The sequence below is a fragment of the Colletes latitarsis genome, chromosome 1 (assembly GCF_051014445.1).
Source record: "Colletes latitarsis isolate SP2378_abdomen chromosome 1, iyColLati1, whole genome shotgun sequence".
Taxonomy (NCBI): Eukaryota; Metazoa; Arthropoda; class Insecta; order Hymenoptera; family Colletidae; genus Colletes; species Colletes latitarsis.
In genome coordinates this window covers 21,899,184-21,915,633 of record NC_135134.1, presented here as the reverse complement: position 1 = coordinate 21,915,633, position 16,450 = coordinate 21,899,184, and positions in this window count along the sequence as shown.

Here is a 16,450-nt window from a genome sequence, read left to right as displayed (position 1 = left end):
TAGGTATGGGATTTGCCCTCATCAGTCTCATACTTTCGCTTTCTTCACATACTTGTTGAACAGATCCTGGGTTTTTTCTGGTATGGATCACATAGTAGTGTGGTAAGACACTGAAACAGTCGATTAAACCTTGTTTCGATCGATATTTTAGAGGATATCGCATGTTAGGTCTTGGTTAGGTCTGGGATTTTCTCTCATCAGGGACATACTTTCGCATATTTCTCATACTTGTTGGCCAGATTCTGGTCGTTTTTTGGTTTGGATCACGTAGTAATGTGGTACCACACTGAAACAGTCCATTAAACCTGGTTTCGATCAAAATTTTAGAGGATAATGCATGTTAGGTCTGTGTTAGGTCTGGGATTTGACTTCATCAGGGTCATATTTTCGCAGTTTTAACATACATGTTGACCTGATCGAGGGGTTCTTTCTGGTTTGGATCACGTAGAAATGTGGTACCACACTGAAACAGTCAATTAAACCTGGTTTCGATGAACATTTTGGAGGATAACGCATGTTAGGTCTAGGTTAGGCCTTGGATTTGCCCTCATCAGGCTCACACTTTCGCATTCTTCACATACGTGTTGAACAGATCCTGTGTTTTTTCTGGTTTGGATCACGTGGTAATGTGGTACCACACTGAAACAGCCAATTAAACCTGTTTTCGATGAATATTTTGGAGGATAACGCATGTTAGGTCTAGGTTAGGCCTGGGATTTGCCCTCATCAGGCTCACACTTTCGCATTCTTCACATACCTGTTGAACAGATCCTGGGTTTTTTCTGGTTTGGATCACGTGGTAATGTGGTACCACACTGAAACAGTCAATTAAACCTAGTCTGGGTCAACATTTCAAAGGATAACTCATGTTAGGTCTAGGTTAGGTCTGGGATTTGCTCTCATCAGGCTCATACTTTCGCATGTTTCTCATACTTGATGGCCAGATTCTGGGCTTTTTCTGGTTTGGATCACGTAGGAATGTGGTACCACACTGAAACAGTCCATTAAACCTGGTTTCGATCAATATTTTAGAGGATAACACATGTTAAGTCTGAGTAGGGTCTAGGATTTGCCCTCCTCAGGCTCATACTTTCGCATATATCTCTTACTTGATGGCCAGATTCTGGGCTTTTTCTGGATTGAATCACGTAGTAATGTGGTACCACACCGAAACAGTCGACTAAGCCTGGCCACGAGCAATATTTTAGTGGATAATGCATGTTAGGTCTGGATTATGTATGGGATTTGCCCTCATTAGTCTCATACTTTCGCATTCTTCACATACTTGTTGAACAGATCCTGGGTTTTTTCTGGTATGGATCACATAGTAGTGTGGTAAGACACTGAAACAGTCGATTAAACCTTGTTTCGATCGATATTTTAGAGGATAACGCATGTTAGGTCTGGATTAGGTCTGGGATTTTCCCTCATCAGGCTCATACTTTCGCATATTTCTCATACTTGATGGCCAGATCCTGGCCTTTTTGTGCTTTGGATCACGTAGGAATGTGGTACCACACTGAAACAGTCCATTAAACCTGGTTTCGATTAATATTTTAGAGGATAACACATGTTAAGTCTGAGTTGGGTCTAGGAGTTGCCCTCCTCAGGCTTATACTTTCGCATATATCTCTTACTTCATGGCCAGATTCTGGGCTTTTTCTGGATTGGATCACGTAGTAATGTGGTACCGCACCGAAACAGTCGACTAAACCTGGGCACGATCAATATCTTAGAGGATAACGCATGTTAGGTCTAGGTTAGGTCTGGGATTTGCTCTCATCGTGCTCGTACTTTCGCATATTTCTCATGCTTGTTGGCCAGATCCTGGGCTTTCTCTGGTTTGGATCACGTAGTTATGTGGTACCACACTGAAACTGTCAAATTAAACCTGGTCTCGATCAATATTTTAGAGGATAACACATGTTAGGTCTAGGTTAGGTCTGGGATTTGCACTCATCTGGCTCATACTTTCGCATATTTCTCATACTTGATGGCTAGATTCTGGGCTTTTTTTGGCTTTGATCACGTAGTAATGTGGTACCACACTGAAACAGTCGACTAAACCTGGTCAGGATCAATATTTTAATCGATAACGCATGTTAGGTCTGGATTAGGTATGGGATTTGCCCTCATCAGTCTCATACTTTCGCTTTCTTCACATACTTGTTGAACAGATCCTGGGTTTTTTCTGGTATGGATCACATAGTAGTGTGGTAAGACACTGAAACAGTCGATTAAACCTTGTTTCGATCGATATTTTAGAGGATATCGCATGTTAGGTCTTGGTTAGGTCTGGGATTTTCTCTCATCAGGGACATACTTTCGCATATTTCTCATACTTGTTGGCCAGATTCTGGTCGTTTTTTGGTTTGGATCACGTAGTAATGTGGTACCACACTGAAACAGTCCATTAAACCTGGTTTCGATCAAAATTTTAGAGGATAATGCATGTTAGGTCTGTGTTAGGTCTGGGATTTGACTTCATCAGGGTCATATTTTCGCAGTTTTAACATACATGTTGACCTGATCGAGGGGTTCTTTCTGGTTTGGATCACGTAGAAATGTGGTACCACACTGAAACAGTCAATTAAACCTGGTTTCGATGAATATTTTGGAGGATAACGCATGTTAGGTCTAGGTTAGGCCTTGGATTTGCCCTCATCAGGCTCACACTTTCGCAATCTTCACATACCTGTTGAACAGATCCTGGGTTTTGTCTGGTTTGGATCACGTGGTAATGTGGTACCACACTGAAACAGTCAATTAAACCTGGTTTCAATGAATATTTTGGAGGATAACGCATGTTAGGTCTAGGTTAGGCCTTGGATTTGCCCTCATCAGGCTCACACTTTCGCATTCTTCACATACCTGTTGAACAGATCTTGGGTTTTTTCTGGTTTGGATCACGTGGTAATGTGGTACCACACTGAAACAGTCAATTAAACCTAGTCTGGGTCAACATTTCAAAGAATAACTCATGTTAGGTCTAGGTTAGGTCTGGGATTTGCTCTCATCAGTCTCATACTTTCGCATGTTTCTCACACTTGATGGCCAGATTCTGGGCTTTTTTTGTTTGGATCACGCAGTAATGTGGTACCACACTGAAACAGACCATTAAACCTGGTTTCGATCAATATTTTAGAGGATAACACATGTCAGGTCTAGGTTAGACCTTGGATTTGCACTCATCAGGGTCATACTTTCGCATTCTTCACATACTTGTTGAACAGAATCCGGGTTTTTTCTGGTTTGGATCACGTAGCAATGTGGTACCACACTGAAAAAGACGATTAAACCTGGTTCCGATCAATATTTTTGAGGATAACGCATGCTAGGTCTACGTTAAGTGGGGGATTTGCTCGCATCAGGCTCATACCTTCGCTTATTTCTCATACTTGATGGCCAGATTCTGGGCTTGTTCTGGTTGGGATCACACAGTAATGTGGTTCCACACTGAAACAGTCCATTAAACCTGGTTTCGATCGATATTTTAGAGGATATCGCATGTTAGGTGTAGGTTAAGCCTCGGATTTGCCCTCATCAGGGTCATACTTTCATATTTTTCGCATACTTGTTGGCCAGATCTCGGGCATTTTCAGGTTTGGATCACGTGGTAATGTGGTATCACACTGAAACAGTCCATTAACCCTGGTCTCGATCAATATTTTAGAGGATAATGCATGTTAGGTCTGTGTTCGGTCTGGATTAGGTCTGGGATTTGCCCACATCAGTCTCATGCTTCCGCATTCTTCACATACTTCTTGAACAGATCCTGTGTTTTTTGTGGTTTGGATCACATAGCAGTGTAGTACCACACTGAAACGGTCGATTAAACGTGGTTTTGATCAATATTTTAGAGGATGACTCATGTTAGGTCAGAGTTGGGTCTAGGATTTGCCCTCATCAGGCTCATACTTTCGCATATTTCTCTTACTTGTTAGCCAGATCCTTTGCTCTTTCTGGTTTGGATCACATAGAAATGTGGTACCACACTGAAACAGACAATTAAACCTGGTTTCGATCAATATTTTAGAGGATGACGCATGTTAGGTCTGGATTAGCTATGGATTAGGTCTGGGATTTGCCCTCTTCAGTCTCATACTTTCGCAATCTTCACAAACTTCTTGAACAGATCCTGGGTTTGTTCTGGTTTGGATTACATAGTAATGTGGAACCACCCAGAAACAGTCGACTAAACCTGGTCACGATCTATATTTTAGAGGATAAGGCATGTTAGGTCTAGGTTAGGTCTGGGATTTGCACTCATCAAGCTCATACTTTCGCATATTTCTCATACTTGATGGCCAGATTCTGGGCTTTTTCTGGTTTGGATCACGTAGTAATGTGGTACCACACTGTAACAGTCGACTAAACCTGGTCTCGATCAGTATTTTAGAGGATAACGCATGTTAGGTCTGGATTAGGTCTGGATTAGGTCTGGGATTTGCCCTCATCAGTCTCATACTTCCGCATTCTTCACATACTTCTTGAACAGATCCTGGGTTTTTTCTGGTTTGGATCACATAGTAGTGTGGTACCACACTGAAAGAGTCGACTAAACCTGGTCACGATCAATATTATAGAGGATAACGCATGTTAGGTCTAGGTTAGGTCTGGGATTTGCTCTCATCAGGCTCATATTTTCGCATATTTCTCATACTTGATGGCCTGGTTCTGGGTTTTTTCTGGTTTTGATCGCGTAGTAATGTGGTACCACACTGAAACGGTCGACTAAAGCTGGTCTCGATCAGTATTTTCGAGGATAACGCATGTTAGGTCTGGATCAGGTCTGGATTAGGTCTGGGATTTGCCCTCATCAGTCTCATACTTCCGCATTCTTCAGATACTTCTTGAACAGATTCTGGGCTTTTTCTGGTTTTGATCACGTAGTAATGTGGTACCACAATGAAACAGTCGATTAAACCTGGTCTCGATCAGTATTTTAGAGGATAACGCATGTTAGGTCTGGATTAGGTCTGGATTAGGTCTGGGATTTGCCCTCATCAGTCGCATAGTTCCGCATTCTTCACATACTTCTTGATCAGATCCTGGGTTTTTTCTGGTTTGGATCACATAGTAGTGTGGTACCTCACTGAAACAGTCGATTAAACATGGTTTTGATCAATATTTTAGAGGATAACTCTTGTTATGTCAGAGTTGGGTCTAGGATTTGCCCTTATCAGTCTCATACTTCCGCATTCTTCACATACTTCTTGATCAGATCCTGGGTTTTTTCTGGTTTGGATCACATAGCAGTGTGGTACCACACTGAAACTCTTGATTAAACCTGACCGCGATCAATATTTTAGAGGATATCGCATGTTAGGTCAGAGTTGGGTCTAGGATTTGCCCTCATCAGGCTCATACTTTCGCATATTTCTCTTACTTGTTAGCCAGATCCTTTGCTCTTTCTGGTTCGGATCACATAGAAATGTGGTACCACACTGAAACAGTCAATTAATCCTGGTTTCGATCAATATTTTAGAAGATAACGCATGTTAGGTGTAGGTTAGGTCTGGGATTTGCTCTCATCAGGCTCATACTTTCGCATATTTCTCATACTTTATGGCCAGATTCTGGGTTTTTTCTGGTTTAGATCACATAGTAGTGTGGTACCACACTGAAACAGTCGATTAAACATGGTTTTCATCAATATTTTAGAGGATAACTCATGTTAGGTCAGAGTTGGGTCTAGGATTTGCCCTCATCAGGCTCATACTTTCGCATATTTCTCTTAGTTGTTAGCCAGATCCTTTGCTCTTTCTGGTTTGGATCACATAGAAATGTGGTACCACACTGAAACAGTCAATTAATCCTGGTTTCGATCAATATTTTTGAGGATAACGCATGTTAGGTCTGGATTAGGTCTGGATTAGGTCTGGGATTTGCCCTCATCAGTCTCATACTTCCGCATTCTTCACATACTTCTTGAACAGATCCTGGGTTTTTTCTGGTTTGGATCACATAGTAGTGTGGTACCACACTGAATCAGTCGACTAAACCTGGTCACGATCAATACTATAGAGGATAACGCATGTTAGGTCTAGGTTAGGTCTGGGATTTGCTCTCATCAGGCTCATATTTTCGCATATTTCTCATACTTGATGGCCTGATTCTGGGTTTTTTCTGGTTTTGATCGCGTAGTAATGTGGTACCACACTGAAACGGTCGACTAAAGCTGGTCTCGATCAGTATTTTCGAGGATAACGCATGTTAGGTCTGGATTAGGTCTGGATTAGGTCTGGGATTTGCCCTCATCAGTCTCATACTTCCGCATTCTTCAGATACTTCTTGAACAGATTCTGGGCTTTTTCTGGTTTGGATCACGTAGTAATGTGGTACCACAATGAAACAGTCGATTAAACCTGGTCTCGATCAGTATTTTAGAGGATAACGCATGTTAGGTCTGGATTAGGTCTGGATTAGGTCTGGGATTTGCCCTCATCAGTCGCATAGTTCCGCATTCTTCACAAACTTCTTGAACAGATCCTGGGTTTGTTCTGGTTTGGATCACATAGTAATGTGGTACCACCCAGAAACAGTCGACTAAACCTGGTCACGATCAATATTTTAGAGGATAACCCATGTTAGGTCTAGGTTAGGTCTGGGATTTGCTCTCATCAGGCTCATACTTTCGCATATTTCTCATACTTGATGGCCAGATTCTGGGCTTTTTCTGGTTTGGATCACGTAGTAATGTGGTACCACACTGAAACAGTCGACTAAACCTGGTCTCGATCAGTATATTAGAGGATAACGCATGTTAGGTCTGGATTAGGTCTGGGATTTGACCTCATCGGGGTCACACTTTCGCATACTTCTCATACTTGTTGGCCTGATCCTGGGCTTTTTCTGGTTTGGATCACGTAGTAATGTGGTACCAGACTGAAACAGTCGACTAAACCTGGTCACGATCAGTATGTTAGAGGATAACGCATGTTAGGTCTGGATTAGGTCTGGGATTTGCCCTGATCAGTCTCATACTTCCGCATTCTTCACATACTTCTTGATCAGATCCTGGGTTTTTTCTTGTTTGGATCACATAGTAGTGTGGTACCTCACTGAAACAGTCGATTAAACATGGTTTTGATCAATATCTTAGAGGATAACTCATGTTAGGTCAGAGTTGGGTCTAGGACTTGCCCTCATCAGGCTCATACTTTCGCATATTTCTCTTACTTGTTAGCTAGATCCTTTGCTCTTTCTGGTTTGGATCACATAGAAATGTGGTACCACACTGAAACAGTAAATTAAACCTGGTTTCGATCAATATTTTAGAGGATAACGCATGTTAGGTCTAGGTTAGGTCTGGGATTTGCTCTCATCAGGCTCATACTTTCGCATATTTCTCATACCTGATGGCCAGATTCTGGGCTTTTTCTAGTTTGGATCACGCAGTAATGTGGTACCACACTGAAACAGTCTATTAAACCTGGTATCGATCAATATTTTAGAGGATAACGCAAGTTAGGTCTGGGATAGGTCTGGGATTTGCCCTCATGAGGCTCATACTTTCGCATTTTTCACATACTTGTTGAGCAGATCCTGGGTTTTTTCTGGTTTGGATCACATAGAAATGTGGTACCACACTGAAACAGTCAATTAAGCCTGGTTTCGATCAATATTTTAGAGGATAACGCATGTTAGGTCTAGGTTAGTTCTGGGATTTGCTCTCATCAGGCTCATACTTTCGCATATTTCTCATACTTGATGGCCAGATCCTTTGCTCTTTCTGGTTTGGATCACATAGAAATGTGGTACCACACTGAAGCAGTCAATTAAACCTGGTCACGATCAGTATGTTAGAGGATAACGCATGTTAGGTCTGGATTAGGTCTGGGATTTGCCCTCATCAGTCTCATACTTCCGCATTCTTCAGATACTTCTTGAACAGATTCTGGGCTTTTTCTGGTTTGGATCACGTAGTAATGTGGTACCAGAATGAAACAGTCGATTAAACCTGGTCTCGATCAGTATTTTAGCGGATAACGCATGTTAGGTCTGGATTAGGTCTGGATTAGGTCTGGGATTTGCCCTCATCAGTCGCATAGTTCTGCATTCTTCACATACTTCTTGAACAGATCCTGGGTTTTTTCTGGTTTGGATCACATAGTAGTCTGGTACCACACTGAAACAGCCGACTAAACCTGGTCACGATCAATATTATAGAGGATAACGCATGTTAGGTCTGGGTTAGGTCTGGGATTTGCTCTCATCAGGCTCATGCTTTCGCATATTTCTCATACTTGATGGCCAGATTCTGGGTTTTTTCTGGTTTTGATCGCGTAGTAATGTGGTACCACACTGAAACGGTCGACTAAAGCTGGTCTCGATCAGTATTTTCGAGGATAACGCATGTTAGGTCTGGATTAGGTCTGGATAAGGTCTGGAATTTGCCCTCATCAGTCTCATACTTCCGCATTCTTCAGATACTTCTTGAACAGATCCTGGGTTTTTTCTGGTTTGTATCACATAGTAGTGTGGTACCACACTGAAACAGTCGATTAAACATGGTTTTGATCAATATTTCAGAGGATAACTCATGTTAGGTCGGAGTTGGGTCTAGGATTTGCCCTCATCAGGCTCATACTTTCGCATATTTCTCTTACTTGTTAGCCAGATCCTTTGCTCTTTCTGGTTTGGATCACATAGAAATGTGGTACCACACTGAAACAGTCAATTAAGCCTGGTTTCGATCAATATTTTAGAGGATAACGCATGTTAGGTCTAGGTTAGGTCTGGGATTTGCTCTCATCAGGCTCATACTTTCGCACATTTCTCATACTTGATGGCCAGATTCTGAGCTTTTTCTGGTTTGGATCACGTAGTAATGTGGTACCACACTGAAACAGTCGACTAAACCTGGTCTCGATCAGTATGTTAGGGGATAACGCATGTTAGGTCTGGAGTAGGTCCGGGATTTGCCCTCATCAGTCTCATAATTTCGCATTCTTCACATACTTCTTGAACAGATCCTGGGTTTGTTCTGGTTTGGATCACATAGTAATGTGGTACCACCCAGAAACAGTCGATTAAACCAGATTTCGATCAATATTTTAGATGATAACGCATATTAGGGCTAGATTAGGCCTGGGATTTGCCCTCATCAGGCTCATACTTTCGCATATTTCTCTTACTTGTTAGCCAGATCCTTTGCTCTTTCTGGTTTGGATCACATAGAAATGTGGTACCACACTGAAACAGTCAATTAAGCCTGGTTCCGATCAATATTTTTGAGGATAACGTATGCTAGGTCTACGTTAGGTGTGGGATATGCTCGCATCAGGCTCATACCATCGCTTATTTCTCATACTTGATGGCCAGATTCTGGGCTTTTTATGGTTGGGATCACACAGTAATGTGGTTCCACACTGAAACAGTCCATTAAGCCTGGTTTCGATCGATATTTTAGAGGATATCGCATGTTAGGTCTAGGTTAAGCCTGGGATTTGCCCTCATCAGGGTCATACTTTCACATTTTTCGCATACTTCTTGGCCAGATCTCGGGCATTTTCAGGTTTGGATCACGTGGTAATGTGGTATCACACTGAAACAGTCCATTAACCCTGGTCTCGATCAATATTTTAGAGGATAACGCATGTTAGGTCTGTGTTCGTTCTGGATTAGGTCTGGGATTTACCCTCATCAGTCTCATACTTCCGCATTCTTCATATACTTCTTGAACAGATCCTGTGTTTTTTGTGGTTTGGATCACATAGTAGTGTGGTAGCACACTGAAACAGTCGATTAAACATGGTTTTGATCAATATTTTAGAGGATGACTCATGTTAGGTCAGAGTTGGGTCTAGGATTTGCCCTCATCAGGCTCATAATTTCGCATTCTTCTCATACTTGTTGAGCAGATCCCATGTTTTTTCTGGTTTGGATCACGTAGAAATGTGGTACCACACTGAAACAGTCCATTAACCCTGGTCTCGATCAATATTTTAGAGGATAACGCATGTTAGGTCTGTGTTCGGTCTCGATTAGGTCTGGGATTTGCCCTCATCAGTCTCATACTTCCGCATTCTTCACATACTTCTTGAACAGATCCTGGGTTTTTTGTGGTTTGGATCACATAGAAATGTGGTACCACACTGAAACAGTCAACTAAACCTGGTTTCGATCAATATTTTAGACGATAACGCATGTTAGGTCTAGGTTAAGTCTGGGATTTGCTCTCATCAGGCTCATACTTTCGCATATTTCTCATTCTCGATGGCCAGATTCTGGGTTCATTCTGGTTTTGATCGCGTAGTAGTGTGGTACCACACTGAAACAATCGACTAAAGCTGGGCTCGATCAGTATTTTCGAGGATAACGCATGTTAGGTCTGGATTAGGTCTGGGATTTGCCCTCATCAGTCTCATACTTCCGCATTCTTCAGATACTTCTTGAACAGATCCTGGGTTTTTTCTTGTTTGGATCACATAGTAGTGTGGTACCACACTGAAACAGTCGATTAAACATGGTTTCGATCAATATTTTAGAGGATAGCGCATGTTAGGTCTAGGTTAGGCCTGGGATTTGCCCTCACCAGGCTCATACTTTCGCATTCTTCACATACTTGTTGAACAGATCCTGGGATTTTTCTGCTTTGGATCACGTAGTAATGTGGTACCACACTGAAAGAGACGATTAAACCTGGTTTCGATCGATATTTTAGAGGATATCGCTTGTTAGGTCTAGGTTAAGCCTGGGATTTGCCCTCATCAGGGTCATACTTTCACATTTTTCGCATACTTGTTGGCCAGATCTCGGGCATTTCCAGGTTTGGATCACGTGGTAATGTGGTATCACACTGAAACAGTCCATTAACCCTGGTCTCGATCAATATTTTAGAGGATAACGCATGTTAGGTCTGTGTTCGGTCTAGATTAGGTCTGGGATTTGCCCTCATCAGTCTCATACTTCCGCATTCTTCACATACTTCTTGAACAGATCCTGTGTTTTTTGTGGTTTGGATCACATAGTAGTGTAGTAGCACACTGAAACAGTCGATTAAACATGGTTTTGATCAATATTTTAGAGGATGACTCATGTTAGGTCAGAGTTGGGTCTAGGATTTGCCCCCATCAGGCTCATACTTTCGCATATTTCTCTTACTTGTTAGCTAGATCCTTTGCTCATTCTGGTTTGGATCACATAGAAATGTAGTACCACACTGAAACAGTCAATTAAGCCTGGTTTCGATCAATATTTTAGAGGATAACGCATGTTAGGTCTAGGTTAGGTCTGGGATTTGCTCTCATCAGGCTCATACTTTCGCATATTTCTCATACTTGATGGCCAGATCCTTTGCTCTTTCTGGTTTGGATCACATAGAAATGTGGTACCACACTGAAGCAGTCAATTAAACCTGGTTCCGATCAATATTTTAGAGGATAGCGCATGTTAGGTCTAGTGTAGGTCTGGGAGTTGCTCTCATCAGGCTCATACTTTCGCATATTTCTCATACTTGATGGCCAGATTCTGGGCTTTTTCTGGTTTGGATCACGTAGTAATGTGGTACCACACTGAAACAGTCGACTAAACCTGGTCTCGATCAGTATTTTAGAGGATAACGCATGTTAGGTCTGGATTAGGTCTGGATTAGGTCTGGGATTTGCCCTCATCAGTCTCATACTTCCGCATTCTTCAGATACTTCTTGAACAGATTCTGGGCTTTTTCTGGTTTGGATCACGTAGTAATGTGGTACCACAATGAAACAGTCGACTAAACCTGGTCTCGATCAGTATTTTAGAGGATAACGCATGTTAGGTCAGGATTAGGTCTGGATTAGGTCTGCGATTTGCCCTCATCAGTCGCATACTTCCGCATTCTTCACATACTTCTTGATCAGATCCTGGGTTTTTTCTGGTTTGGATCACATAGTAGTGTGGTACCTCACTGAAACAGTCGATTAAACATGGTTTTGATCAATATTTTAGAGGATAACTCATGTTAGGTCAGAGTTGGGTCTAGGACTTGCCCTCATCAGGCTCATACTTTCGCATATTTCTCTTACTTGTTAGCTAGATCCTTTGCTCTTTCTGGTTTGGATCACATAGAAATGTGGTACCACACTGAAACAGTCAATTAAACCTGGTTTCGATCAGTATTTTAGAGGATAACGCATGTTAGGTCTGGATTAGGTCTGGATTAGGTCTGGGATTTGCTCACATCAGGCTCATACCTTCGCATATTTCTCATACTTGATGGCCAGATCCTTTGCTCTTTCTGGTTTGGATCACGTAGAAATGTGGTACCACACTGAAACTGTCAATTAAACCTGGTTTCGATCAATATTTTAGAGGATAACTCATGTTAGGTCGGAGTTGGGTCTAGGATTTGCCCTCATCAGGCTCATACCTTCGCATATTTCTCTTACTTGTTAGCCAGATCCTTTGCTCTTTCTGGTTTGGATCACATAGAAATGTGGTACCACAATGAAACAGTCGACTAAACCTGGTCTCGGTCAGTATTTTAGAGGATAACGCATGTTAGGTCTGGATTAGGTCTGGATTAGGTCTGCGATTTGCCCTCATCAGTCGCATACTTCCGCATTCTTCACATACTTCTTGAACAGATCCTGGGTTTTTTCTGGTTTGGATCACATAGTAGTGTGGTACCACACTGAAACAGTCGACTAAACCGGGTCACAATCAATATTATAGAGGATAACGCATGTTAGGTCTAGGTTAGGTCTGGGATTTGCTCTCATCAGGCTCATACTTTCGCATATTTCTCATACTTGATGGCCAGATTCTGGGTTTTTTCTGGTTTTGATCGCGTAGTAATGTGGTACCACACTGAAACGGTCGACTAAAGCTGGTCTCGATCAGTATTTCCGAGGATAACGCATGTTAGGTCTGGATTAGGTCTGGATAAGTTCTGGAATTTGCCCTCATCAGTCTCATACTTCCGCATTCTTCAGATACTTCTTGAACAGATCCTGGGTTTTTTCTGGCTTGAATCACATAGTAGTGTGGTACCACACTGAAACAGTCGATTAAACATGGTTTTGATCAATATTTTAGAGGATAACTCATGTTAGGTCGGAGTTGGGTCTAGGATTTGCCCTCATCAGGCTGATACCTTCGCATATTTCTCTTAATTGTTAGCCAGATCCTTTGCTCTTTCTGGTTTGGATCACATAGAAATGTGGTACCACACTGAAACAGTCAATTAAGCCTGGTTTCGATCAATATTTTAGAGGATAACGCATGTTAGGTCTAGGTTAGGTCTGGGATTTGCTCTCATCAGGCTCATACTTTCGCATATTTCTCATACTTGATGGCCAGATTCTGGGCTTTTTCTGGTTTGGCTCACGTAGTAATGTGGTACCACACTGAAACAGTCGACTGAAGCTGGTCACGATCAGTATGTTAGGGGATAACGCATGTTAGGTCTGGATTAGGTCTGGGATTTGCCCTCATCAGTCTCATACTTCCTCATTCTTCACATACTTCTTGATCAGATCCCGGGTTTTTTCTGGTTTGGATCACATAGTAGTGTGGTACCTCACTGAAACAGTCGATTAAACATGGTTTTGATCAATATTTTAGAGGATAACCCATGTTAGGTCTAGGTTAGGCCTTGAATTTGCCCTCATCAGACTCATACTTCCGCATTCTTCATATACTTCTTGAACAGATCCTGTGTTTTTTCTGGTTTGGATCACATAGTAGTGTGGTAGCACACTGAAACAGTCGATTAAACATGGTTTTGATCAATATTTTAGAGGATGACTCATGTTAGGTCAGAGTTGGGTCTAGGATTTGCCCTCATCAGGCTCATAATTTCGCATTCTTCACATACTTGTTGAACAGATCCCATGTTTTTTCTGGTTTGGATCACGTAGAAATGTGGTACCACACTGAAACAGTCCATTAACCCTGGTCTCGATCAATATTTTAGAGGATAACGCATGTTAGGTCTGTGTTCGGTCTCGATTAGGTCTGGGATTTGCCCTCATCAGTCTCATACTTCCGCATTCTTCACATACTTCTTGAACAGATCCTGGGTTTTTTGTGGTTTGGATCACATAGAAATGTGGTACCACACTGAAACAGTCAATTAAACCTGGTTTCGATCAATATTTTAGAGGATAACGCATGTTAGGTCTAGGTTAAGTCTGGGATTTGCTCTCATCGGGCTCATACTTTCGCATATTTCTCATACTCGATGGCCAGATTCTGGGTTCTTTCTGGTTTTGATCGCGTAGTAGGGTGGTACCACACTGAAACAATCGACTAAAGCTGGTCTCGATCAGTATTTTCGAGGATAACACATGTTAGGTCTGGATTAGGTCTGGATAAGTTCTGGAATTTGCCCTCATCAGTCTCATACTTCCGCATTCTTCAGATACTTCTTGAACAGATCCAGGGTTTTTTCTGGTTTGTATCACATAGTAGTGTGGTACCACACTGAAACAGTCGATTAAACATGGTTTTGATCAATATTTTAGAGGATAACTCATGTTAGGTCGGAGTTGGGTCTAGGATTTGCCCTCATCAGGCTCATAGCTTCGCATATTTCTCTTACTTGTTAGCCAGATCCTTTGCTCTTTCTGGTTTGGATCACATAGAAATGTGGTACCACACTGAAACAGTCAATTAAGCCTGGTTTCGATCAATATTTTAGAGGATAACGCATGTTAGGTCTAGGTTAGGTCTGGGATTTGCTCTCATCAGGCTCATACTTTCGCATATTTCTCATACTTGATGGCCAGATTCTGGGCTTTTTCTGGTTTGGCTCACGTAGTAATGTGGTACCACACTGAAACAGTCGACTGAAGCTGGTCACGATCAGTATGTTAGGGGATAACGCATGTTAGGTCTGGATTAGGTCTGGGATTTGCCCTCATCAGTCTCATACTTCCGCATTCTTCACATACTTCTTGATCAGATCCTGGGTTTTTTCTGGTTTGGATCACATAGTAGTGTGGTACCTCACTGAAACAGTCGATTAAACATGGTTTTGATCAATATTTTAGAGGATAACCCATGTTAGGTCTAGGTTAGGCCTTGAATTTGCCCTCATCAGACTCATACTTCCGCATTCTTCATATACTTCTAGAACAGATCCTGTGTTTTTTGTGGTTTGGATCACATAGTAGTGTGGTAGCACACTGAAACAGTCGATTAAACATGGTTTTGATCAATATTTTAGAGGATGACTCATGTTAGGTCAGAGTTGGGTCTAGGATTTGCCCTCATCAGGCTCATAATTTCGCATTCTTCACATACTTGTTGAACAGATCCCATGTTTTTTCTGGTTTGGATCACGTAGAAATGTGGTACCACACTGAAATAGTCCATTAACCCTGGTCTCGATCAATATTTTAGAGGATAACGCATGTTAGGTCTGTGTTCGGTCTCGATTAGGTCTGGGATTTGCCCTCATCAGTCTCATACTTCCGCATTCTTCACATACTTCTTGAACAGATCCTGGGTTTTTTGTGGTTTGGATCACATAGAAATGTGGTACCACACTGAAACAGTCAATTAAACCTGGTTTCGATCAATATTTTAGAGGATAACGCATGTTAGGTCTAGGTTAACTCTGGGATTTGCTCTCATCAGGCTCATACTTTCGCATATTTCTCATACTCGATGGCCAGATTCTGGGTTCTTTCTGGTTTTGATCGCGTAGTAGTGTGGTACCACACTGAAACAATCGACTAAAGCTGGTCTCGATCAGTATTTTCGAGGATAACGCATGTTAGGTCTGGATTAGGTCTGGGATTTGCCCTCATCAGTCTCATACTTCCGCATTCTTCACATACTTCTTGATCAGATCCTGGGTTTTTTCTTGTTTGGATCACATAGTAGTGTGGTACCACACTGAAACAGTCGATTAAACATGGTTTCGATCAATATTTTAGAGGATAGCGCATGTTAGGTCTAGGTTAGGCCTGGGATTTGCCCTCACCAGGCTCATACTTTCGCATTCTTCACATACTTGTTGAACAGATCCTGGGATTTTTCTGCTTTGGATCACGTAGTAATGTGGTACCACACTGAAAGAGACGATTAAACCTGGTTTCGATCGATATTTTTGAGGATAACGCATGTTAGGTCTAGGTTAAGTCTGGGATTTGCTCTCATCAGGCTCATACTTTCGCATATTTCTCATACTTGATGGCCAGATTCTGGGTTCTTTCTGGTTTTGATCGCGTAGTAGTGTGGTACCACACTGAAACAATCGACTAAAGCTGGTCTCGATCAGTATTTTCGAGGATAACGCATGTTAGGTCTAGGTTAGGCCTTGAATTTGCCCTCATCAGACTCATAATTTCGCATTCTTCACATACTTGTTGAACAGATCCCATGTTTTTTCTGGTTTGGATCACGTAGAAATGTGGTACCACACTGAAGCAGTCAATTAAACCTGGTTTCGATCAATATTTTAGAGGATATCGTTTGTTAGGTCTAGGTTAAGCCTGGGATTTGCCCTCATCAG